Source organism: Maylandia zebra, linkage group LG3, assembly GCF_041146795.1.
Source record: "Maylandia zebra isolate NMK-2024a linkage group LG3, Mzebra_GT3a, whole genome shotgun sequence".
In the NCBI taxonomy this organism is placed as follows: domain Eukaryota; kingdom Metazoa; phylum Chordata; class Actinopteri; order Cichliformes; family Cichlidae; genus Maylandia; species Maylandia zebra.
Window position 1 is genome coordinate 16,051,943 of NC_135169.1, and position 25,361 is coordinate 16,077,303.

Below are 25,361 nucleotides of genomic sequence, written 5' to 3' on the forward strand. Positions count from 1 at the left end.
AAGTATTATCAAGGGGCTCTGTGTGTACCTCAACGAAGACCCCAGCAATTTAATGACAGATCATGTGGTAAGTGTTATTATAGAAGGTCATTTTTTATTGAAAATAAATGTGGTTGCTTCATGAACTAAACCCCCCCTCCCAAAACTTAAAAATCTAAAATCTCTTACCCCTTGGCTGAAAAAGGCTTTTATTGCCACAATGACGCGTGGACAACTGAACAACAAAGTCATGTCGGATTGTCTTTTTTTTATTCTAAAATGAATAGACATATGTGAAAAGGATTAGACTATATTTAGCTATGAAACCTTGTTTTATATACATGCTGACATGCCACAATTTCACTTTTTAATGGACATATTTAATAAATATTGGGGCCACCTTATTTATTAGACAAAATACTGTATGGCCTGGAAGTGTTTATAAAAAAAATATTTATGAAATACTTGGATCCAGCTAACGTCTTTGTTTTGGATCATAGTTTAGCACAGTTCAGATGTTAGTATCTCCACGGTTATTGCTTTTGACAAAATTAACATAATAACCAAAAACCAGACTAAATCGACAAGCTTGTTTTGTGTCATTCACTTTGTAAAAAATACTGCTTTTTTTCAGCGTCCTTTCTAAACCATGGCAAAATGTAGTTATCTACTAATAAATGGGGTTGAATGTCACCTTAACCAAGGAAGAGATACAGAGAATTGTCTATATGGGTTAGAGAAGATATTATGTTTAGGTGTTTTACCTTTTTTTTTTTTTTTCCTTCTACATGCATTAGGACCACGTGTTCTCTGAACACCTCTTCAGAGAATGAAGAGGTGTTCATAGTTGAACACTCCTTCATTCTCTGACAGTATTCTGCTTCTTTGCAATGACCAGTGTTCTGTTGAATTTAATTCTGGGAATGTGTATTTTCCAGGACACAGATAAAGGAGTTATCCAACAATCTATTGAGGAAACAACCATGGGAATCTATATCATCAAGTCAAGAGATGCCAGTGACAGCCCTGAGGACATTGGGATAGTCCTGGAAGGCCAGAGAGTCTTGCAGGATTTGGACAACTGTGCCCTAGCAGCTGCTATGCTATTTGGATTAATGTACACTTTGAACCTGACCTACCCACCAAAACTGAAGTATACCTTCGAGGTATTCCAGAAACTGCTTATGGAGCTCGAAGGGAACAGCATTTCAAAGAAGGCACAGGTTCTCAAGAACAGACTGTACGAGTGAACAGTTATGACATGGAAACAATATGTCTACCTCTCTGAATATGTTCCATTGATTCTTTTTTGCCAACACTGGTAAAATTACAGTATATAGTGAAACTAATTTTTCTCACAATTTTATAGGTGTATTGCCACTGACATTGCATGTGTTACGTTCCCCTGAGGGGTCTAGGCAGGGAGGGGGAAGTAACAAAAGTGACCGGGTCAGAAAAAGGAGTCAAGGAGGCAAAAGGGTTAAATTAAAGAGTTTTATTAAAGTTTCAATTTATACTAACTAAAAGAGACGGACAAGCCGCTATTACCATTTAAGAAAACAAACAAAACTCAGGCGTTGGTCAATAAAGTAAAACGTAAGCCAAAAAGAAAGAGCAGCTCACTAGCTGAAAACCACCAAAAACACAGCTCACTAGCTGCAAACACCACAACAGCTCAGCTCAGCTCAGCTCAGCTCAGCTCAGCTCAGCTCAGCTCAGCTCAGCTCAGCTCAGCTCAGCTCAGCTCAGCTCAGCTCAGCTCAGCTCACAAGCTCTAACTACACTACTGGCACTCTGGCCCAGCGCTCACCTTTCCCTGGGCTTAAATACTTTTAATTACTGATGTGAGTCAGCTGTGTAACAGGGAAAGGTGGCACCTCAGGCAGAAGAGGTGGTGGGACACGCCCACACAGGCACCTTCAGGAGGAGGCCCTGCTAGGGCCGTAACACATGTAATTGCCAACTCAGTCCCATTCAATTGTAAAATGATCGTTGCATCATTGCCGTCACCAAAGTCATTTTGAAGCTGGTAACTGCTCTCAGGTCAAAAGCCTGAAGTAATTGAAGCAGCTGTTTAGAAGGCATACAATTTTTAAGTTTATTGGACATGGTTACAGTAATTTTGGTTATGTTGTGATGTCCAACCACTGTTTTGTTTTGCTTGTTAGTATAAGTTATTGTGATTTTTCACTTATAGAAGGAAGCCAAAACGAATCACATTTTAGGGCTCTTGGTTTTGTGTTTGTGGGTGAAAATGTTATTTTCAAGCTTTTCTTCGTCACATTTTAATATTTGCATTCCTGTTGCCGTAGTGCCTTACATTTAAAAAATTTTTTTTTTGAAAATTACCCGAGGATTTCTCACCTTTTACCTTTGGGCCAGTATTCCTAGAAAATTCAGCGTTAACATTTTCATAGGCCCTAGAATGTTGAATTAAGATCCAGAAGTTGTTTGTGTTTGGTACATTTTGGAAGAGATGCATTCAGATGACTCATGTATAATCTGAACCTCTGTTACAACTTCCAATTGTATACTGTTTTGAAAAATACAGGTCATTGTTAAAAAATGTTTTGATTGAAAGAAAAATATACAGTACATACAGTGTGTGTGTGTGTATATAGCATAAAATTATCTTGTCGATCCAATCTAACACATGGCAGTCAAATACAATTAACATAAAAGAACTCTTTACATTTTACATAACCAGTTAATGTCTGATAAACGAGTAGTTTCTATAAATATTTGACATGAATGAAAAGGATACAAACAACATGAAAAAATCATGTTCATGTTACAAAAATATTTGTGTGCAGTTATAACATGAAAAAATAAGGCTGACAAAACATAACTTAATTGCGTGCAACCGATTACAATAATTTTTTTATGTTTATCCCACTGATTATTTTTTTCAGTGTAGATTCTGTAATCTAAAAGGACAGATTTCCACCTCCCAACAACACAAGTGAAATATCAAATTGATTACTTTTTTAATCCAATGTTTGAATGAATTGTAAAAGTAGTGAAAATTATATTTTTGTTTTTCTTACAGTAAACCTTTTTTTTTTTATAGGTCCTGAAAGCTGAATCAGAGGAGTCTTTGCATAATCTTATTTTGCAAAACAGCACAATCTTCCAAACTGCTGGATGCCTCAGAAACGTCAAGCCTTGTGAGAAACAAGCATTTGTGGAGGAGTACCTCATTACTCCTTCTAAATTCAGGATGGCCAGTTGCTCATCACAGCAGCCACTGACATTTTCAGACCTTCAGATGTATATGAAAAAACTGATTCAGTAGCATCCGTGTGATCTGATGAACAACAAGTTAATTCCTGAGCCACTGTCGCACGCTGTTCGGTTCACAAAAGAACAAGTTGTGCTGCTTCCTACTTTTTTGACTAAATTTCTGTCTCCTCTGAAATCTTAAATATTTTTCACATAGATGAGCAAACAGCTGGTACTCACCAACTTTCTGACCCTGTACACCCATCAGAGTCATGATGGTCATCACTGAAGGGAGATAAAGATTTACTAAGATACATGTTGAATCCTACAGCTACTAATAAATTCATTGTCACAAAAATGCTTTTGTCTTAAAGTAAAAAGAAACAAAAACAAAGTCATATTTTTTTTACAGAATTATTAACTTAGCATTTATAGTAATGTGGAAAAAGAGAAAGTACTCACACAGTATGATACAGAGAGCTCTGATCTCCATGTCTCCTTGCCACAGACTGAAGACTGACGTATAAAATCAGTTTTCAGAGTGCATCTACTAAAACAATTTTAATATTAATTTAATATTTTTATGACTTTAGGCAATGAAACAATATAGTTTTACAGTTTCCAAAGAAGCTCAGTTGCTTTTGTGTTAAGTCAACTCTCACTGTTTCAGTTCACTGTCAGTGGGCGGAACAAAAAACCCATTCAGACTAATGCTGTGTTTGATGCAGCTTCTAGACTGGTTCATGTTTCCTGTGCACAGTTGGGTGAACTGTGCTGAGATATGTCACAGAAGTAGTGAACATTTGAAACATCTTCCAGGGGTACTCAGCCCACTCAAGGAATTACCAAAGTCATTGAAGCTATTTTTCGTCACAGGATAGTTAATATCGCTATAGATAAATAATTGCAATTCCGTTATTCACACATAGTTCAGGTTTACATGAATGTAAGTCACACTTCCATTCAGGTATACTCAGAAAATGTTAGGGAGAGTGTGATGGTAAGCCACACATGGTAAGACTCACACCAGTAGTTCGTGTCACTACTCGTCCAATATATTATTTCATTATTAAATTAGCTCATTTCTCCATCACACCTTGCAATGTTTATATGAAGTGCACACATATCAATGCTGCAAGGTTAAATTATATTTTATGTTGTATTAATACCAATTTTTTTTTGTTTGACATACCTGGTGGTTTGGCTTTTTCTTACTGGTAAAGGGCTGGGGCATCCGAAGTTCTCCTGAGAGTCTCAATGGACTGAACCACATGCTTCATTGCCTGGAAGGTGTTTAGAGTTTATTTCATTGTTTTGTGTTGGTTGGTTAAGTGGCAGCCATTTTGTCTTCTCTTCATGTGTTATATATTTTAGCTAAACCAGTAATAAAGTTCCCTGATATGTCAATGCAAGAGGTCAGTTTGGCTTATGTATGTTTGAGATTTTGTTTGTTATTATTTTGAGTTTAGTTTATTGAGTTGACCTCTTTTATTTGTCAGTCCAAGCTTTGGATTTGTTAATCATTTTTTCACATTTCTGGGTAAATACAAACTTTATTTTTGAACTAAACACCTGTGTGCTCTATACCGCTTTACTACTTGGTCCCCGACAGAGAGCATCTATGCATGTTGAATGAGCACCTCATCACAACAGCTAAACCATATCCTGTTATTCATTATCATTATGTCACCAAAACACGCTGAGCGTTTGACTTTTGCTTTCACACATTTTTGACCAAACAAATGGAAAAAGGCACTTAATTTTCTTTGGCTTTATTAAATAGCTTCTGCTGCAGCATGAAACAAAACATCACTTATTATGTCTGGGTATTAGACCACAATTCAGCCAAAGACATGTTCAGTCTCAAACAGGTTTACTTCATTGCTGACCACAAACTTGGTTCTTCTGTTTTGAGAAAGTAATATGACACCTTCCGAGTAGTGGTTGACCACACCAGGTGCATTTGAAAGCTGCAGGAGCTTTTTTCTTGTAAAAGCATTCATATATGTGTACAAGGACAAAGCAAATGAAACTGAAAGCAGATGATTAAATACACATGAACTACAATAAATTATACACAAGCACATCAAATCCAGCTGCACTGCTTTTAAATTGGAACAACTGTAATTAATTAGGTTACTACATTGTTATTACATTAACCAGTCTAATTTAAAGCTCGACACTTATCTAAGGTTATGAGCTTTGAGTAGTGACTGAAAACAATAGATCAAGGATGTAAAAGCTGTTGAAATGCTAGTGTTTCACCACCAGGCAGAGCTCTTGCAATGCTAATGCCATTAATGCATTTTATTTTATGTTTTTATTTTTATGTTAAACATGTTTAAAATGTTCCTATTTGTATACAGGATTAGTATACTGTTAATTTGACACATGCAAAATAATTGATTTAAGGAAGTTTAAGGTAAGGGCAGAAGTCACTTCTATTTAGAAAAAAGGTCAGAGAAGCTGCTCATGGTGGCTGTCTAGCCGTGTGATTATCAAGCTAAGGAAGAAATAATAAGTTTCCAAACACACCAGTTTGTCCACTGGTGTGTTTGTTTATATTTTCGGAATTTTATATTGTCATATGTTTTAATGTTGAAATATAATGCATTGGACATTTGTGTTCACCAGTTGTACGGTGTACCTATGTATGTTAAGAGGATCACAGTAAAAAGCAGTAAAAAAGAACTCTTGTGTCTCTTGTGTATGTGTAGAAGCCAGCATAAAGGATATATATGACGGAAATGAGCTTTCACTGAAAGGTGGCTGACCTCTGCCTTAGAGAGGGAGAGGTCAGACTAGAGTCAAAGCAGGTTAGGTGGTTTGGGGATGTGATAAGGATGAGGATGCCTCCTGGGTGAGGTGTTTCTGGCATTTCTCACAGACCCAGTTGGGGCAGACCCAGTACATGCTGGAGAGATTATATCTCTTGGCTAGTCTGGGAACACCTTGGTGTTCCCCTGGACAAGCTGGAGGAGGTGGCTGGGAGGTCTGGCCTTGTCTGTTTAGAATGCTGCCACCGCGACTTTGCCCTGAGTAGGTGGAAAAAGATGGATGGAAATTTCACAACATTAACTTTTAATGAAGAAATAAATGCATGCCTTTGATGAAGATACTTCATCTGATCCAGTCCTAACTATATGCCATTGAAAAAAGGTTTAAAGTTTGAAGCTTAAAGGTTTGAAGCTTAATCTTAAAAGTAGAGATAGTGTATGTTCCACAAAAGAGGAGCCTGAAAATTGAAGGCTCTGCCGTTCCATTCTACTTTTGATTCATTAAAATAAAATAGGTCCTGCTTATTTAAGACCTTGTATGTGAGGAGCAGGATTTTGAATAAAATTCTGGATTTAACAATGAGCCAATGAAGGGAAGCCAATACAGGAGAAATATGCTCTTTCTTTCTAGTCCCCGTCAGTACTCTTGCTGCAGCATTTTGAATTAACTTGGATCAACTTATGTAAAACATTATAATAAGAGAAGCCCTCACAGTGAAAAGTTATTGGCTCATAATCAAGGAACTGTGATCTGTTTTGAAAAACACAAAAACTGCATCTGAGTCAAAATAAAGATTCACTTTATTTTTTTGTATTTTTTTTAATAACTGAAATGGGAGAGCAAACTAAATGAAATCACAGGGTAAAATAATAAATCTCAAATTGCATGAAATGATGTTCAAGCAGTTTAACTAGCCAGTACTTACCAACTCTGATCGTGTGCACAACAGGATCATCACACTCATCACTGAAAAGACAAAAAAGTGCTAAACTTTAAAGCTACTGATAAATGTATTTGTTATTTGGCATTGTGCATTTGTTATGATTCCTCGACATAAAACTTTTAAAACAACACAGTAATTTAAAAACTTTACTAACTTAAACAGATTCCTTATATTTTAGTTTTAATCTGGGAAAGAAGAAAGTACTCCGTGAGTTTGATGCAGAGGGCTCTGACCTCCATGACGTCTGGAGTATTTTACAGGGAAGGCAGAGTAACTAGATTCCCAGAACTCAACTCTCAGGTAAGCTAATCAAAAGTTTCTTTATCAGGTCTAAATCTAAATGACTGTCTAATTAGTTTCACAGATAAATCTCTAGTCTCTCAGAAGGCTCAGAACTCTAAAACTCTCTCAGCTCTCCAGTAGAATTGCAGATGCATATTAAGCAGGCTGATTCCTGAAGTATCTGGCTCAGGTGGACGTCACACTTTGCCTCTCCTAAGTGTGAAATGGATACGAAGTTACAGTACCAGCAGGAGGAGATAATATGTTTAAAACCAACAAGTCGTTACTTACTAAGGATGGTAAGAATTACATTTCAGCCATTCAATGCCAGAATATTATTAACCTAGATGTAAATGTGTTAGTAGTGTCTCTTTAAATGTTTGTTTTCATGTTGGCTTGAAATAAAATATTGTCCGTTGCTGGTACTGAAGCTTCCTTACAAAGTGTGACAACCACACAGTGGAACAGCATATCTATTACATGATTTACCGTGATATTAACTTGCTCAGGCAGCAGATCTGGGATGTGGAAACACATGACAGTGGTGGTGTTGGCAGCATCTGATCAATCACAAAGGCAGTTTTCTTCCACACAAGAAGCATCAGAGACATAATCGGATGGTGAGGTGGAAATTGCTTAAGTTTGTTGCAGATCAAAGCAACATTAATTTTGTAGATAGAACAGGTACACTTGCTGTGTGTTCTATGTTCTAGTAGCTAAAATAGCACTAAAGTAAAAGAGACCATGCAACAGATTAGAATCAAGTATACTATAGGCTAGTATTATATTTTTCTAAATCACAAAATTAATACACAAACAAAAAACGCAGTTTTAAGTTCCTGAAGTGATTTACACCAGTAAAAACTGAACCATCTTTGTAACACAGAAACGCTCGAGGAGAACCCTGAAATCAAATCAAATCAAAATCAAATCACTTTTATTGTCACATCACATGTGCAGGCACACTGGCACAGCACATGCGAGTGAAATTCTTGTGTGCGAGCCCCACAAGCAACAGAGATGTGCAAACACAACAACACAAACGAGCAAAATACAAGAATGGCCAACCTGAAACTAATAAATATATGTACAATATATAATAGTGTATGCATTTCTGGATGTGTATACTAAATGTTTTTCTACGTGTGTGTGTGTGTGTGTGTGTGTGTGTGTGTGTGTGTGTGTATACACATTTTTACAAATTAAATAGTAAAAAATAATAAAATAAAATATATAAAAATATACAGAAGTTACACGGATAAGTCAAACTCCTCTTGTACAGGTCTCAGGACAGCTGTGTCAGCTGGAAGGTGAATGGACACACCCACTTTAGAGCAGGAATGAAAATACACTTGATAGACAAAGGCAGATCTGCACCTGGAGGACAAGGAGGGCCATAAAAAATTTGGTAGCAAATGCGACCAAATTTTTCAGTGGTGCGACTCAAAAAACTTTTTGGTTGAACCTGTGCGAGCAAATGTTCGGCTAGCAAAAAAAAAAAAAAAAAAATCTGCAACCTTCCCTGTGGTCAACAACAGACACACATTATGCCCCTATCGTGGACTCAACCAATCAGAGATAGTCAGGGGCGGGACCGCTCTGATTGGCCGTGGTCCAGTTGAAAGTGCAGGTGGAAGTGGGAGGTGAGTATCTTGAATAAAGCGATATCAATTCATTAAATCCTGAATCGACTTTTAAATATAACTGTGTTTTGCCAGAAACGCCAGATTCTCAGATTAAAGCTCACAAAACCATTTCAACAACAACCAAACAGCAAATGAGAGCAGGTACACGCACTCCACACAAAGACGTAAACACAGAGCCGACGCGTCAGAATCAGCTTTGTCTTTCTCGGCTTTCTCACCTGACGGCCCGCAGACGGACACGCTGTCAGAGCTTAGCGGTTCTGATGCGTCCGGTCCGCGCTGTGATTACGTCTTTTTGCGCTGATTCTGAGCTGCAGGTTTTGTCTCTCCAACCAAAATTCACCGAGCCAGCAGCAAAAGAAGCAGCAAACTGCGCTTCACATTTGATCAATGTCGTCATGAATTTTGCTGTTTTGCTTCCACGACTATTAAAATCACACTTCATGCACAGCTAGCTCTCTCTCTCTCTGTACTTCAAGAACAGTTTCCCGTCTCCAATCTCTGTTTTCTGTATTATTCATTCGCTTATTACCCACCAGTCTACCGTTGTTTACAGCGCTGTGGCTGCTGTCTTTTTCTTTTTTTCACTTAAATGACCTCGGACAAGAAAGCCTATTTTTTCTGTTGTTCAATACTGAAGAAATTTAAACTTTATATGCAGAACATTGTAGAATATTTTTAAGGTTATCTGCTATAAAAAGCCAGACCAGGAAAATCTCCTTTATGTTTTTTGGTGTTTTATTCTCAGTTACTTTCACACAAAGGCATCTGCTGTGATGTTCACAATTCTGATGAAGTCAGTACTGATAAATGATCAGAATTATAATATTTCTGACTGTCTGAGGCTAAGTTGAATCGAATCGGGACTTTGAAAACCGGAATCGAATGGATTATAGAAATCAGTGATGATACCCAGCCCTATGAGCAGCCTAGGCACGACAGAAGTGGATGTAGCTGTAATAGGAAAAGAACTATTGCTAACTTTTCTGTTAGGTTAAGGCCTGATCCTTCTGAAATTCATAGCCAGTGCTCTGACACGGTGTCATTAATCTTTGAATGCTGAAAAAGCACAGTGTATCCAGAAAAACACATTATATTATATCAATTATTATAAAAAATTTTGTGCGCCTAACTTTTGTGCCGGTAAGCCTAACTTTTTAAAGTTAGGCGTACCGGTACGCCCATGGCAAAAAGTTAGTCTAGAGCCCTGCAGTGGGTCCCTTTGCATTGATGGCAGCATGTGTTCATTTCAATCCATCTCTGCCACCTGCAGTAAATCATGAACATTGCAGCATTCACTTTCGTCAGGCAGAAAAACACTACATGCTTGTTGACCCTGAGTACAATTTTGACTATGATGAAGAATAATAACCAGATGTGCATATAAGAAATCATCTTTAGGACCAGCTGCAAATATATCAATAATTTTTTTAGCTTTTTATTTTTTTTATCATTATTCAGCACATCAGCATATTAAAGTGTTTCACCTAGAGTTATATACTGTATTTGTATTAATCATTGCACATTATTGTTGGCAACTATGGTCTATAGCAAGGCAGCCACTGCTAAAGTTTTGCAGATCCAATTCCATTATCAATATCACTTATCCATGTTCTTATCGATTCTCATTGGCTCCACTTTGACAGTCACCACCATCACTAAGCAGCATGTGGAAGACATTACATTTGCAAATGAATTACCTGCTGTATGGTTAGATGGCTGTGTATGTTGGAGGTATTTCACATCTTTTTTATTGCGATCAGTGTTGGAGCTATTACTCAAAAAAAATGTAATATTACACATTTAAAACACTTTTCTTAAAAGCAATGTGGTGCATTAGTGAATATCTAACTTCCAGGAGAATGTAACTCAGTATACAACTTGTTAAATTGCTTTTGCATTTGTCTGTAAAATAACCTGAAACACACCATCTCATAATTACTATTTAACAATATAAACTTATAGGCTACGACACAAATCCCTATCCTAATGAGGACACAGATATGATATTTGTCTTTGGTATTTAGTTATGAACACAAAGCCGGTAGTACAAAGCAAAGATGAAAACCAGCACAAAGTGATCACCACAATCATTCGGTTTCAGAACCAAGAACAGGTGGAAATGGAAACTGGAGCCTGGCTGCCCATCCATTTTTTACTTGCTTAAGTTCACAGTCTGGCTGCTGGACTGGGGTAGGCATTCACTCAGCTTTAGTATCACTTTTGTTTCTTGGCTAGCTTAGCATTAGCATGCTGCCTTTATAGATTGTTGCAAAGAACCAAGTTGTGTTAACATACTGCATAATGCAGATTTTTGTCCAGCTGTCACTTCACCATTACGCTCTTGCCCTTTTTGCAATAAAAAAGTAATAATACATATAATAGTAGTAAAAAGTGCCACTATTTTTCTCTCTGGGATATGAACTAAAATCAGCTGATTGTAGTGCAAGTGCAAGTTGAACTGATAAATGGAATCAGTAAGTAAACAAGGAAATGGACAACTCTTCTTTATTCCAATCTCTATGTAGCAGTCAGTGAGGTGACTTCATCCTTGGGAAAGATACTGATGCTTGACTTGGTCTGTGTTCATCAGAGTATGAATGTTAGATACAAAAACAGTGTTTGTGTGAATGGCTGGCAATAAAATAGAACCAGAATTATAATATTTTAATTATCCCTATGTGGTTTACAGTTGCTCCAAGACATTAACAGTAACATAGTGAACTAATTAAATATTGCAATACATTATAAAGTTTACAAAATATAGCTCTAATATATACAAATAGCTCAATTACAGACACCAAAATATTACAGAGGTTCATATTAGGCCAACGTATCACCATCATCCAGGTACATGGTTATAATACTCCAAATGTTGCTTAAATGGTAATAATTTCTTCATGAGGGGAAATTGGGAAATTGATCAGTGTTCAAAATGTCTATAACTACATTCATCAGTGAGAGGTATGAGTCTCTGCATCAATATAAATTGGATAATGAATACTTATTACTTATCACGCATTTCCTCAATAATGACATTTTTGAAGTGTAATTGTTTTCCTTTTTGTGTTGTTTTTTTGTATTTTGCCTTTTGCAAAATGTACTGTGTTGTCTTTTTTTTAACATAGGGAGTGCGGCACTACCCACACGACCTCGACTTCACATGGTCTGGCTCTGAGGTGTCACCAACATTTAAAACATCACAGCATTTTAACAACAATAAATGTAACAATCTCTACATTTTAGTTTGATAATGAAAATGAAAGTTTGATGCAGAGACACATCACATGCACACAATTGTGCATGCCTTGCAGAGACATTTTTGACCACTGCCAAAAAAAAAAAAAAAAAAAAACCCTATAAAAAACAGTCCTAACCACTCTGTGTCTAAGCAGTCACAGCACATGATGCATCAAATAGAGCGTGAGGTAAAGTAAAGTAATGAGGTACAGCTTTCTATTGTCTATTTGTGCTACTTGTAATCATTCACTGCTTGCAGTAACATGACATTTACATTTACATGAGACTGAACTTGAGTTAGTTTTTGCGGCTCTGAATTTCCCAGAATTAAGAAGTCCCACCACCACCAGCAGCAGAGCCACCATCACCATGGTGAACACGGTCCGTAAGACGAGGTAGATATGACAGCTGGCCTCTGAGAAGGGGTTTATCTCAGTGTCTGTGTGATGAGTTTTCAAGTGATCGACTGGAGAGATGATAGAAATTAATTAACTATATGTGGTCACCTTGGTTATTTATCTTGGATCTACATTTAATATTGTTAAATTCAAGGGCTGAGAAGTTGCCAGAGATGCAGTTCCTCCAATGTCCACTAGAGGACAAAGTTAGTTAATCCCCATAGACTGCCAAACTGTTAAAGGCTTAACTAGGGAAGAAAAATTGTGTAACAATTTTGTGTGACAAAAATATAGTAAATTATTTAGTAATGAAACAGTTTTTAATCACACAAAGCAGAAGACAGGAGTGATGAGAATAGAGTTGGACTACAATTTCTGCTGATTTTGTCTGACAGAATAGAAACAACTTAAGTTTCTTTATAGCTGACACATTGCTCACATATTACAGTTGTAATACTACTGGCATTAAAAGGGAGAAAAAAAAAGACCTCTTCATTGTCTCACCTGTGGTACTGAGCCAGGTCTCTGGTGATTCTCCAGCTCCTGAGATGCTGCACTTGTAATATCCTTCATCAGACTTTGAAACTCTGTGGATGGTCATGTTTTGTGTGGAGTTGGTGCTGATGTGGAGTCCATCTTTATAGAAATCAGTTGTGAAGTTGAAGGAAGTTGTCTTGTTTCTGCAGCCCAGGGTCACAGTTTCTCCCTCCATCACAGGAACAGCAGGGATCTCCAGGATCACAGAACCAGCTAAGTAACATGAGTCTGATATTAAGTTGATATTACATGTAATTAAAATGAATCACAAAATATTGTCTCATTGTCTCCAGTGACAGAGATGTTGATACTGTTGCTTCTGATCACTCCTTTAGTCTCATGCCAGTACTCCCCACTGTCATCACGATAAACATTTGTGATGGTGCAGGATGATCCTGTCGGTGTTCTCTTGTTAGTTTTGGGACATGTTTTTATTTTCCCTTTGACATTATGCACAACGTCACAATAAAAAAAACCTTCACAGTAAAAGGTCACTGCCTCATATTCAAAGAACTGTAGTCTGTTTGGAAGGATATGAAGAGAAACTGCATCTAGATGAAGAAAAAGAGACAGGTGCAGTTTACTGATGAATTCAAAAACTTCTGGAGTTACTCTTACAATAAAACAAAATGGAAAGCATAACAGTAAATAAAATCCTCATCATAACTGGGTAATCCGCTATGAGAACTTTCCCAGTGATTAAACCCAGAATTAGGGGGAAGAACGACAAGAGATGCAGTACAGGGCCAAAAGTTGGACGCCAGCCTGTGACACTGTACTCTGAGCTAAACTGGCACATCCTTTTTTACTTCTTTTAAACTGCCTACTGCTTCGAACTAAAAAATAAAATTAATGGTCATACCAATGAGAAACAGATTATACTCACCAGCTTTCTGAGAATGTGAGCAGAGCAGGACCGCGATGATCATCACTGATAAGCCAAAAACACAGATAAAAATCAGTATATTCACTTTTAAAACTTGTTGAATCTATCAGCTAAAAATGGTATTTGTTACATCTCTAATGTGCCACCAAAAGGGTCCTCACTATGATAGCTTTAAATATACAACATTTTCACATTACCAAAGTCTTTATAGTTTAGCTTTAATGTATAAATGGAGACAGTACTCACACAGTCTGATGCAGAGAGCTCTGACCTCCATGATGTCTTGCTGCAGACCAACAGACTCTCTTTGTGTGACTAATTTGAAAGAACTCTAAATAGTTTTCAGAGAACCAGAGGTGAGGTTGTGGTTGGTCATCTGACACAAAGACAGCCTGATGCTGCCTTCAGTGAAACTTGTAGTTATTTAACCTTCATCTTGTGCTTGGATTAGAGCAGCAATGGATTCATTGTTCTTCTGCTTTTTTATTTATTTAATCAAACAGTTACTCTACATTTTGTGATGAAGCCAGTTTTAAACTGAAGCTGGAAGCAGCGAAAAAGAGATCCACATAACTATTTCAAGCAATGTCAGAATTATTTGAATACATACATAAAAGTTGGTGTTTTCTGATACATATAGACGATTGTTTTAATCTTCTACTGCAGAAGATAAAAACAATGCTTTATAGTGAAGACACGCATTTCAATGCAAACTTGTCATCTTATGCTGTGTTTAGCAGGAAGAGTTGTGAACCCAATATGAGGGAGTCAAAGGCTGAACTGGACTCAGAATCAGTTTTATTTAAATAATTAATTTAAGTTACGTTTGTATTATATTATAACATATTTATATCATATTTATATTATAAGTTATAAGTTAAATTTGAATAATTTAACTGGCAGGAACTCAGAGATCCAAACAGGCAAAATATGCAGCAAGAACGAGACACTGGATGGAGAGAGAGAAAGACCATATATGCGCAAGAGGGAATCAGGGCAGAGGGAAAACACCTGCGGAAGATGGATGGACATAATCTAACTGATGAGACAGGGGAAGCAAAACTGAACATGTGCACACAACAAAAGACTCAGAATAAAACAAATAATAAAACACAAGAAACACATGAGATGCAGTTTGTCTAAATACAGAGAACAGAGGAAGGAAACAGACACAAGACCACGAAGACACAAAAAGGGGGCGAGTGAGTGAGGGACAAGCAGCATGACAGAAACCGGACAGACACACAGAGACATGAATGGGAAACAGATGAAAAAACATGGTGACAAGACAGACTTTACAGTGAGGTACAACTAACTAACACCGGAGATTCTGGGGAGGACGCACAGAAGCAAGACAAAGACAAACAGGACACGAAAGAGAACAGACCAATTAAACAAGTAACTAAGAACTAGAAATACACATGATTAAACTACAAGCAGAAGGAAACTAAACAATACCAAATAAATAAGAAACACATATCACCACAATAATAAACAAAGTCCAAAAACACTGGGTCATTAGAGTTCCAAAAAAAGAACAAGCAGTTTAGGGGCCTGGCCACGTAGCCAGTGGCCTACACAGAGCAGTTCGGGTTGGCCGTGCGGCCAGCAGCGCGGAGCCCCCTCATTGGGTTCTGGGACTGGCTAAACACCAGCTGTCCCCACCTGAGAAATGGGTATGGTTGGAGGGATGGGCTTGCTTCTTGCTAACGGACAGTCTCACACACAGACAGAGTTCTGGCAAGCAGAAATGTGACAGTTTATTTAGAAAAGGGGTGAACCACAGTGCTATATATATATTTTAACAGTGAGTTGGGCAGGGGTCCAGGGGGAAGAGGAAAGGGAATCCACACACACACTTTCCTCTTCAGCACCATCACCACCACTTCTCTTCTGCACACACTCACTCCTCTTCAGCCACTCTCATCCAGATCTCCACTCATGCTGCCGTACACAGAAATCACAAGGGAGGGTCTGTCACAAGGTCCAGTGAAATCTATATATAGAGAGCACAGGTTAGTTCAACAGGTGAGTAAACAAAGAGCGATTTCTAAGAAAGAGGTGAGAGAACAAACACAAGTTCAACGTTCCCACAACTAACTGCTCCGTGCCAGAGAATTAAATAGTTACAGAGCACCCTGGTGTTATGGCACTGATCATTAACAGGTGGTGGCAATCAGCACAGGTGTGCGGGCCAAGAGCAAGAGCCCATAACGAGCTCCACCCAGGCAGGCAGGAGAGAGTGAGAGAGAACAACACATAAACAAAACCTGCAGCCATCACGAGCCAGCCAGAGAGGGATGGGATCATGACACTAGGAACAGGGAAAGGCGCAAGAAGTAGCTGGACACCAACTGCCCCTGCATGAGGAACATGTACAGGTGCAGGAATGAACTGGGTTATGGCTATCCTCATCTGGGGAGCAGGTGATGGCTGGACACCAGCTGTCCCCACCCCAGGAACTAATATGAGTGCGGGAACCAGTAGACCAGTATAAGTTTACTGTAATTAATTAAAGGGAAGCACAGAGAAGCTGAGTATGTCTCATAACCATTTCTTCATCATCGCTAACACTCAGCTTATGACTTCTGCTTTCACACAGTGTGGTCAAACAAAAGTAGAAAGCCACATAATTTTCTTTGACTATATTGAACAGAAACGGCACTTATTTCTGAGTACAAGACCACATCTAAGTTAGAGACATGCTCAGTATCAGACTTTGCATCACTGACAACAAACTTGCATTTGCATCTGTTTTGCAAAATAAAGTAATGTGACATTTTCAGATTGATGGTTGACCACAATTAGCTTTTTTTCACGTAATGGTATTTATAGAGCTGTAAACAGATAAAGCAGATGGGACACCGGAAAGCACTAACAACAGTTATATAAGAAGCAAAGCACCTCCCATAGAACATCCTGAGGAACATGGTTCGAATGCCTTCTCCAAGTCCACAAAACACATGCAGACTGGTTGGGCCAACTCATGCACCCTCAAGTATCATCGAGAGCGTAAAGAGTTTGTCCAGTGTTCCACCAACCTGGACAAAAATCGCATTGCTCTTCCTGAATCAAATGTTCGAATAATGGAAAGATTCTCCTTTCCAGCACCCTGGCACATTCTAGTCCCCCTTTTTGAAGTTCTGAAGCACCCCCACCCGGTCTGCCAGTTCATAGGTACTGCCCATGATCTCCATGCAACATTGCAGAGGTGTGTAAATCAAGAGAGCCCTACAACATCCATAGTCTTCAGGAACTCAGGGTGAACCTAATCCAACCTGTGCAGCCCTGCCACCGAGGAGTTGTTTAACTGCTTCAGTGACCTCATTCCCTGTGATGGAGAGTTGTCACCCCTATCCCAGACACTGCTTCTCCTATGGAAGATGTGTCAGTGGGATTAAGGAGGTAATCCCACTGATAAAGTATCCCTTCCACCGCCCGAGAATATCTTCAGTCAAAGTCAGCAGCGCTCCACCCACACTTTACCTTTTCCCCTCCTGAGTTGTCTGACCAGAATCTCTTCAAGGCAGTCCGAAAGCATTTTTCCATGGCCTCTCCGAAGTCCAGCCACTCAAACCACTGCCTGAGTTGTGTTCTACTTGGCCTAAGTGTCCCCAATATCCCTTGAATGCTGTCAAAGCTCTGATGGAGGTGGGAGTTGAAGATCGTAGGGATGGGGTCATCTCCTAGGCATTCCCAACACACCCCAGGTCTGTCCAGCTTCCTCCCCCACAGTGTGATCCACCTGATCAGCAGGTGGTGATCAGTTGACAGCTCAGTACCTCTCTTTATGCAACTTTCCAATATATGGCTGTAGATCTGATGATACGATTACAAAGTTGATCATTGACCTGAGGCCTAGGGTGTTCTGGTGCCATGTGCACTTATGGACACATGAGCATTGAGTGAGTCCCCAGGTGGATCACCCATTACGATGATTTTTTTTAATTGAGTTGCAACTTGTGGGTAAGTGTCACTAGACCCATATTCTGGACACATATTTGACAGCCTGAGCTGTAGAATATGGATCTAGAGGACAGTACATCTTTGTCTAATAGAGGAAAGCAGTAAAGCTGAGAGGTCATCACTTATATTAACAGTAATATAACGGATGATGATCTCTGGTTATCATTCACTGTGGTTATTCAATTTCATGTGAAATTTTAGGAAAATCTCTCATTCAGAGTTAGAAACGAAAATCAATACCATTTCTATCAGTCCGTTATGTTACCTGCTGCTAGCAGGACTCTGAGGTAAAAACAAACAAACAAACAACCCTTTAATTGATTACCTGTGTGCTAAGCTATGGTATAATTTTCTGGCTCCTACTCAATACTTTGCATAAAGGAGAGAAAACATGGTTGTTCTTTATATAACACTCAACAAAGCAAATAAAAATATCCTACACGTTGAAAATTATCACTAAAATCTCCAAATTTATAAATGATTAGATATACAAACAAAAATGCAGGTAATAGCAACAAGAAAACTAATTATGATTGTCTGCTTGTCAATTTAGAGACATGTTTTATAAAATACCTTTCTTCTTCCTGTTTTTTTTTCTTATAACAGCATACATTTCTCTGACTGGATTCACCATAGTGGCCGCTGTGGAAGCTGTAAAATAACAAAAGTTATCAAAATATATGAAAACAGGCACAGACTCTTACTTAGCTTAATAAATAGTCTATAGCCTTAGCCTATCAAAAAATTAATTAATTAAAAAATAAACTCAGTATAACTTCAGTACAATATCCAAATAATCAATAAGAGCATTTCTATTTCAAATTATATATCTTCCAGTTTCCTTCAGTTGGATGGTATAAAAACAACACTGCCACAGTGTTTGTGTTCTGACCTGTTTGATCGTCGGCTGAGCCTGAACCATTGACTGTTGTTGATGGACAGAAGAAATTTGCAGAAGGGAAAAAAAGAATAATAAAATAAACTGTATCAACATAGCCAGCGAGAAAGAAATGAACATTTTTTCAAACATTATGCACCAACTAAACTTAACCACACAATAAATGTAATCCATGTAAAAACATTTAGGTAGCAGCAATTGGTGTTTTTTTTTTACCTCTCTCCCAGCAACATTTGCCAAAGTGGTACAGTCCCACCAACAACAACAGAGCACCGAATACAGTAGTGGAAATGATCCAAGGTGTGGCATCACAGGTGAAAAGTCTTGTATCTTTGTAAATGTCTGGATTAGTTGCTGAATGATTAAAAGCTAAAAAAAATTAAGCGGAAGATAAAATGTTAATTCAAGCTTCCTTATACTGAGATGATGTTTAAAACGTTACATATCTGGCATTAAAAGCTTCTAAAAACCTGAGGGACGGACAATCAGACAACACAACAGGAAGGTTATAAAGGCTTCAAATCACCCCTGACACTGAGCCAGCTCTCTGATGATTCTCCAACTCCCGAAATCCCACACTTGTAAAGTCCTTCATCAGACTTGGAAACTCTGTGGATTGTCACGTTTCCTGTGGAGCTATTATGGATGAGATGTCCATATTTATAGAAATCAGTTTTGAAGTTGGAAGAAGCCATCTTGTTTCTGCAGCACAGAGTCACATTTCCTTCCTCTATTACAGGAATGGCAGGACTCTCCAGGATCACAGAGCCAACTGTATGAGACAAGTCTGTGATTCATGTGACAATAAAATTATTTAAAATCACAAAATATTGTTACCTTGTTGTAAACATACCAGTGACAGTTATGTTGATTTTGTTGCTTCTGTTCCCTCCTTCAGTCTCACACCAGTACTCTCCACCATCATCTGGATAAATATTTGAAATGGTGCAGTATGATCCTGTTGGTGTTTTCATGTTAGTTTTATTACATGATTCTATTTTCCCTTTGAATTCATGAACAACTTGACAATAAAGGACCCCATCACAGTAAAATGTTACTGATTCATATTCAAAGAACTGCAGTCTGTTTGGACTGATTCGAAAGGACACTGCATCTGAGAAAAGAACAAACGAAAAGACTCACTGATGAGCTTTACCTAAATATAGAGAAAACAACATTTCAGGAAAAAAGGAAAATGAACTGAAAATGTGCACCATAACTCTTTATATACATGATCACAAAAGAATACTTTTTTCCTACTTTTCATATATTTGGTCCACAAAACACAAAATACTAAACAACATCCATATCAACAAGCAATTTTTTGATACTTGCCAACTTTCTGACCATGTGCACAAAGGACCACAAGAGTCATAACTGAAGAGACAGAAAAGAGATACAAATTATTGAGGCCTACAGTGCAATACTAATAACATCTCAGGATGGCACAACTAAATTAGAAAATATTTTCTGAAAGTTAAAAAAAGTATTACATCTAAACCTCATTATTAAATTTACTAAACTATTTATAATTTAGCTCTAATGTAGAAAAAGAAAAAAGTACGTACACAGTTTGATGCACAGAGCTCTGACCTCCATGCTGTCTTGCTGCTGACTATGTGCACACTTGACAAATGTTAAGTCAGTGAGCAGGGGGTGTTTCCTGTGTGGCTTCTTTCTGCAGCTGAAGCGATGCTAAACATTTAAAAATAGTGTTTGAATAAGCTACGTTACATTAAAGTTACCCGCAGTTTCAGATCACTATAAAAGGGGAGAAAACAAACTGCTGCTTTTAATACAACTTGCAGTCATTGCATATATATCATGTCTGCCTTCTTAGTTTCATGGTTTTCATTGTGACAGTAATAAACAAATCCTCATCATTTATATCACTGTTGTTATTTGTCCTCTCACCCGTACTGTCATACATATAGGGCCTTGGGGGTGGGCACCCTGAACGGAGTCCAGACGGTCTGTTTATTCAGCCTCACCTGTGGTGTCGGTGCCCACCTCTCCATTTTACCTATTGAGGGGTAATTTGCCCCTGCTGTTATCCTCCTGGTCTGGGAGGCCTCTGGATTTCTGGGGCCTGAGTCCCCTCCATGCCTGCTTCATGTCCTGGAGGGCAGGACTGTGGCTCCCCACACCTATTAGATACTTAAAAGGAGAAACCTTATGAACACAAGCACGCTTAACACTCACATGTTCACACAGGTGCACAAACAGTGATGTACAGACACACTCTTGGGCTTGATCTTGGTCGACTGCTGACTCTAAACATGTCATGTATTAATAATACTGTATTCTGCTCAATAACATTTAATATTTCTTATTTACGGTTACTTATACATATGTTGGTTGTTTCTGTGGGTTTCCTGCTGTGTTGCTTTTTTCTCACATTTTTTTTTCTTCAGCTGGAGGTCAAGCAAATTTATTAGGTTTTTTTTTCTCTCTCTCTCCTTGTTTTTCTTTTCTCTTTTCCTTCTCCTCATCTTGTGTGATTTTAATAACTCAAAATAAAAAAAAAATTAAAAAAAAATAATTCACTTCTAATAAAATATGGATAGTGGACAAGTAAAGCAACAGCCAAAATTATCCACTTTTGAAATAAATCTTTTGGGCATTTCTTTGGCCTTCAGACAACAATTCTGATTGTTACACTGCTGGACAGGACAGGAAAAAAAAAGAATACAAAAAAGAAAATGAAGGCAGAAATCTTAATCGCATCTTATTTTTACTTTTAGTGAGATTTTATTTTATTGGTTTGTGATGTATCTGAGGTGGAGAGACCATGGGTCATGCTTACCCAACAGTAATTTTAAGATGAGCTAGTAAACAAAAGTGAGCTAACGTCCTTCATGAGAATAGAGACACATTTTGGTAATATAATCTAAATATAATATGGCCAACATTAAATTTATTTTATCATCCCAACTCTCTACAATACAGAGAATAAGATAAGATAATCTTTATTAGTCCCACGTGTGGGGAATTTGTTTTGTTACAGGTGTGGACAGTGCAAAGTTGCCTAGAAAAATTACAGAAAAACACTGGAATAAGATATCAATAAGATACCGTGCACAATATAATAGAATAAAATAAAATAAAATACTATATATAATCAATAAAATAGAATACAAATGCTATACACAATTGAGTATAATACAATGATGCCAGAAAAGAGTATTGCACTTAGTGTTATTGCTATTGCACATGTGTGGAAGTGTGTGTTTGATCAGTTGAAGTCTTTGTTGTTTGAGTCTGACAGCAGTGGGGAGGAAAGACCTGCGAAATCTCTCCATCCCACATCGTGGATGCCGCAGCCACTGAAGGAGCTGCTCAGTGCTGTCAGAGCTATTTGTAAGTATCTGTTTGTACAGCTTCCCTATAGTGGCTCCAGCACATTACATTAGAACAATGTGCAGGTAGTTCTGCATAAAAATAGCTCATGGAAATGTTTTTTTATGGGGCTACTTTTACTTTCTTGCTTTGCGTACTTTTTAGAGCCTCTACCTTTTCATCTTCACTTGAGTAAAGAAGATGAATCAGTATTTGTAGTTCTACTTAAGTACAGTCTGTACTTTTGTTTTTAGTTTTCCAGTGAGTTATTGTTATTGATGGCAGTTGGGCTAAAATTTGTTCATTTTAGCCCAACTCTGCCATCTGCTGGTCGTCATGAAATATTGCAAGATTTATTTTCGGGCACAAAAAGGTTACAAGTTTGACAGTGTGTACATGTGCCTGATACCATCTTTAAAACCATTAAAATATCGGTGTATTGTGATTTCTGTCAATGTTTAAAATAATAATGATTAGGAAATATTGTTTGGTATTTAATGGGCATTATTAAAGTCACTTATTTACCACTTGTTCAGTTGCTTGATAGAAGAGGAAACATTTAAATTAGTGTAAATGACACAGTATTGAACTAATTTGCAGCAAACATGATCTGTGTGATCACTTAATGCAATAGAGAGAAGACAGGAGGTATCATTAGAGTGAATTTTGTCTGATCCCAATTTTTTTTTTAGATCATTGCTGTATTGCACTGTATGAGCATGTGGGAGTGTGTGTTTACGTATGTTTCAGATTAAATACATTAATGGAGATTGAGTAAACATAATTTTCCCTTGCACCTCCTGCGTTACAGTTACATTGGATGTCAGAACTCCAGAGCTGAGTGTGTGCCGGTGGTACAGACAGAAAGGCAAGGGATATCAAATTTTGTCATATGTAACTATTGTAACTCACAACCTTGTGCTAGAGTAGATCTCTTAAAGAGAAGCAGTTTGTATTCTTTGTGTTTAATATACATGTGAACATAAAACAAACTATTATCAAAATAAAACAGGAGGTTGAGGATAAATGTTGAAAAATGTAGAATACCAATAAAATAAACAACAAAAAAACAAAACACAAAGCCTTGGATATTTAACACGTACACAAACAAAGATGCAGGAAATACCAACAAGACAACTAATTTTTGTCAATTCAAATATATCCTATTCTGGTTTTTAGTAAAGAATAAAAAATTATTAATCACCTTGAGGCAACTGTTATTAGGATTTGACGCTATATAAAGAAAACTACATTTAATTAGACCAAATGCTTCTCCTTATAGAAATAATCTGTTTGTGCTACTAATCATCGTTTGCTGCAGTTTCCTATATCATGAAAGTTACATTTACAAAAGATTGAACATGAGGTAAATATAACAGGTGGGCTCTGAACATGTCTCACTCTGTGCATTGAGTCTCCAGCTGACTGGGATAGCAGGAATTAAATAAAAATCAGGGGGTGAAAATTCCCAGAAACTGCATTTCCTCATGCATGTGTTGTGCCCTTAAACAGGGGAAATAGTGAGGAGAGGTGAAAGAACGGCACAGACACTCAGCTCTCACTCTCACTCGTCTGTATTGAGTTTCAGAAGCAATACAACCAAAACAATATTCTTATGGATGCACTCAGTCTCAGGACAACTGTATCCAAACTAAGTCACTATTGTTCGCTGCATTAGCTGATGAGAATACTTTAGATAACATGAACTGTAGCATTAGACAAAAACATCTTTTTAACTCGCACATGTTAGCTGACACAGTCACTAACTTTCCACAGCAATGAAATAATACTTTAAGTACTGCATGTCTTCCAGTAGTTAACTTATACAGATAGTAACAGAAAAATCTTCACACAATATGGCGGAGTGATAGCGAAAACTAGCATACACAGCAACAGAGATTAACTGGAACTTCTCAGCAAAATAGTCCGCAATTCACATCTTCCGCTACAATGAACAATGATAACAATGTAATAATCAACAGTAACACACATTTATACAGATTTGTGCATGACAGTTACCTTAAACAGGGGAAATAGTGAGGAGAGGTGAAAGAACGGCACAGACACGCAGCTCTCACTCTCACTCGTCTGTATTGAGTGAAGGAGGAAGCGCGCGAACCCACCTACTGGAGCCCTGAGGCATTAACAATGGATCGAAGCACAATCAACCCAGGCAAAACTTTCACTACTTATCTCCCTCTATATTCCCACTGCATATTCTATTCGAAAACAGTCAAAGCAACAAATAAAACATTAATAAGGGCATGACATGAAATGTAAGGAACAGAGATGTACAACTTCAAAACTAATCAAATTTACGATCCACCACACATGTCCTGCAAGTCCAAACTGTTAAAATTACAACTTGTGAACAACTAAAGAAATACAGTATGGTATAAAATGGTGTTTCTAGCTTTCTGTAGCTTAACCTCCTCATTGTGCAGATTACATCTTACATCTTATTACATCTTTTTTCCATCCACAGACCAGAGAGGGATGTAATCATGGCTCCTTCACCCGCATACATAACTAGCTGTTGTCATTTAAGATGCACCTTCTTGTGCTTGCTTTATAACTCTGATGAGTTCCTCATTCATCTGTTTTCCATATTTAAAAAGTCCATTCACATTTTGTGATGAAGCTTTTGTTGATCCTAGTAAACACACCACTTTTGAACTGAAGCTGGAAACAGTAGTGAAGAGACTTGCGTATTTGTTTGTGGCCATGTTTTTCTAAAATAGAAAATTGTTTTTATTCTCTAACATAGTACATGAAAATAATATGTGATAGTGGAGACAGACATTTCAGTGCAAAGTAAGTCACAGGTCACTTATGTCCACAAACCAGCCACAAAAAGTGTTGACAGACATGTAGCAGTATATGCTACTTTGCATGTGGTTATCAGGGTTATATGTTAAGTGGAAGTGGGAAAAACTCTGACTCAACCCAAATGACTTCTGCTTTCATAAAGTTTTGCCAAACAAATGCAGGCACATGATATTTTTTGGCTGCATTGTATTTTGGCTTTCTAATAGATATTGCTGCAGCATGAAAAAAGACACCACTTCTTCTGTCTGGGTACACAACCACACTTTAGTCAGGGTGTTTAAAGATGGGCTGTCCTCTGTCTATGGGCTCAAATTGTGGCCATAGATATGTTGTACTTGTACATCAAATGCGTAGTTGTGAACTGAGTTTTGTAACCTCGTAAACCACAATATCCAAAAATGTTATGTTTGTGCGTCCA

General features: G+C 37.8%; 1 protein-coding gene and 1 long non-coding RNA gene across 3 annotated transcripts in view; both read left to right on the forward strand.

Annotated features, from left to right (window-relative positions):
- The window catches only part of LOC101487469 (butyrophilin subfamily 3 member A2), a 406,303-nt gene that overhangs the window by 220,461 nt on the left and 160,481 nt on the right, over positions 1-25,361 (forward strand). The window lies entirely within an intron of this gene.
- The window catches only part of LOC143414993 (uncharacterized), a 182,337-nt gene that overhangs the window by 122,495 nt on the left and 34,481 nt on the right, over positions 1-25,361 (forward strand). The gene's annotated exons all lie outside the window — the stretch shown is intronic.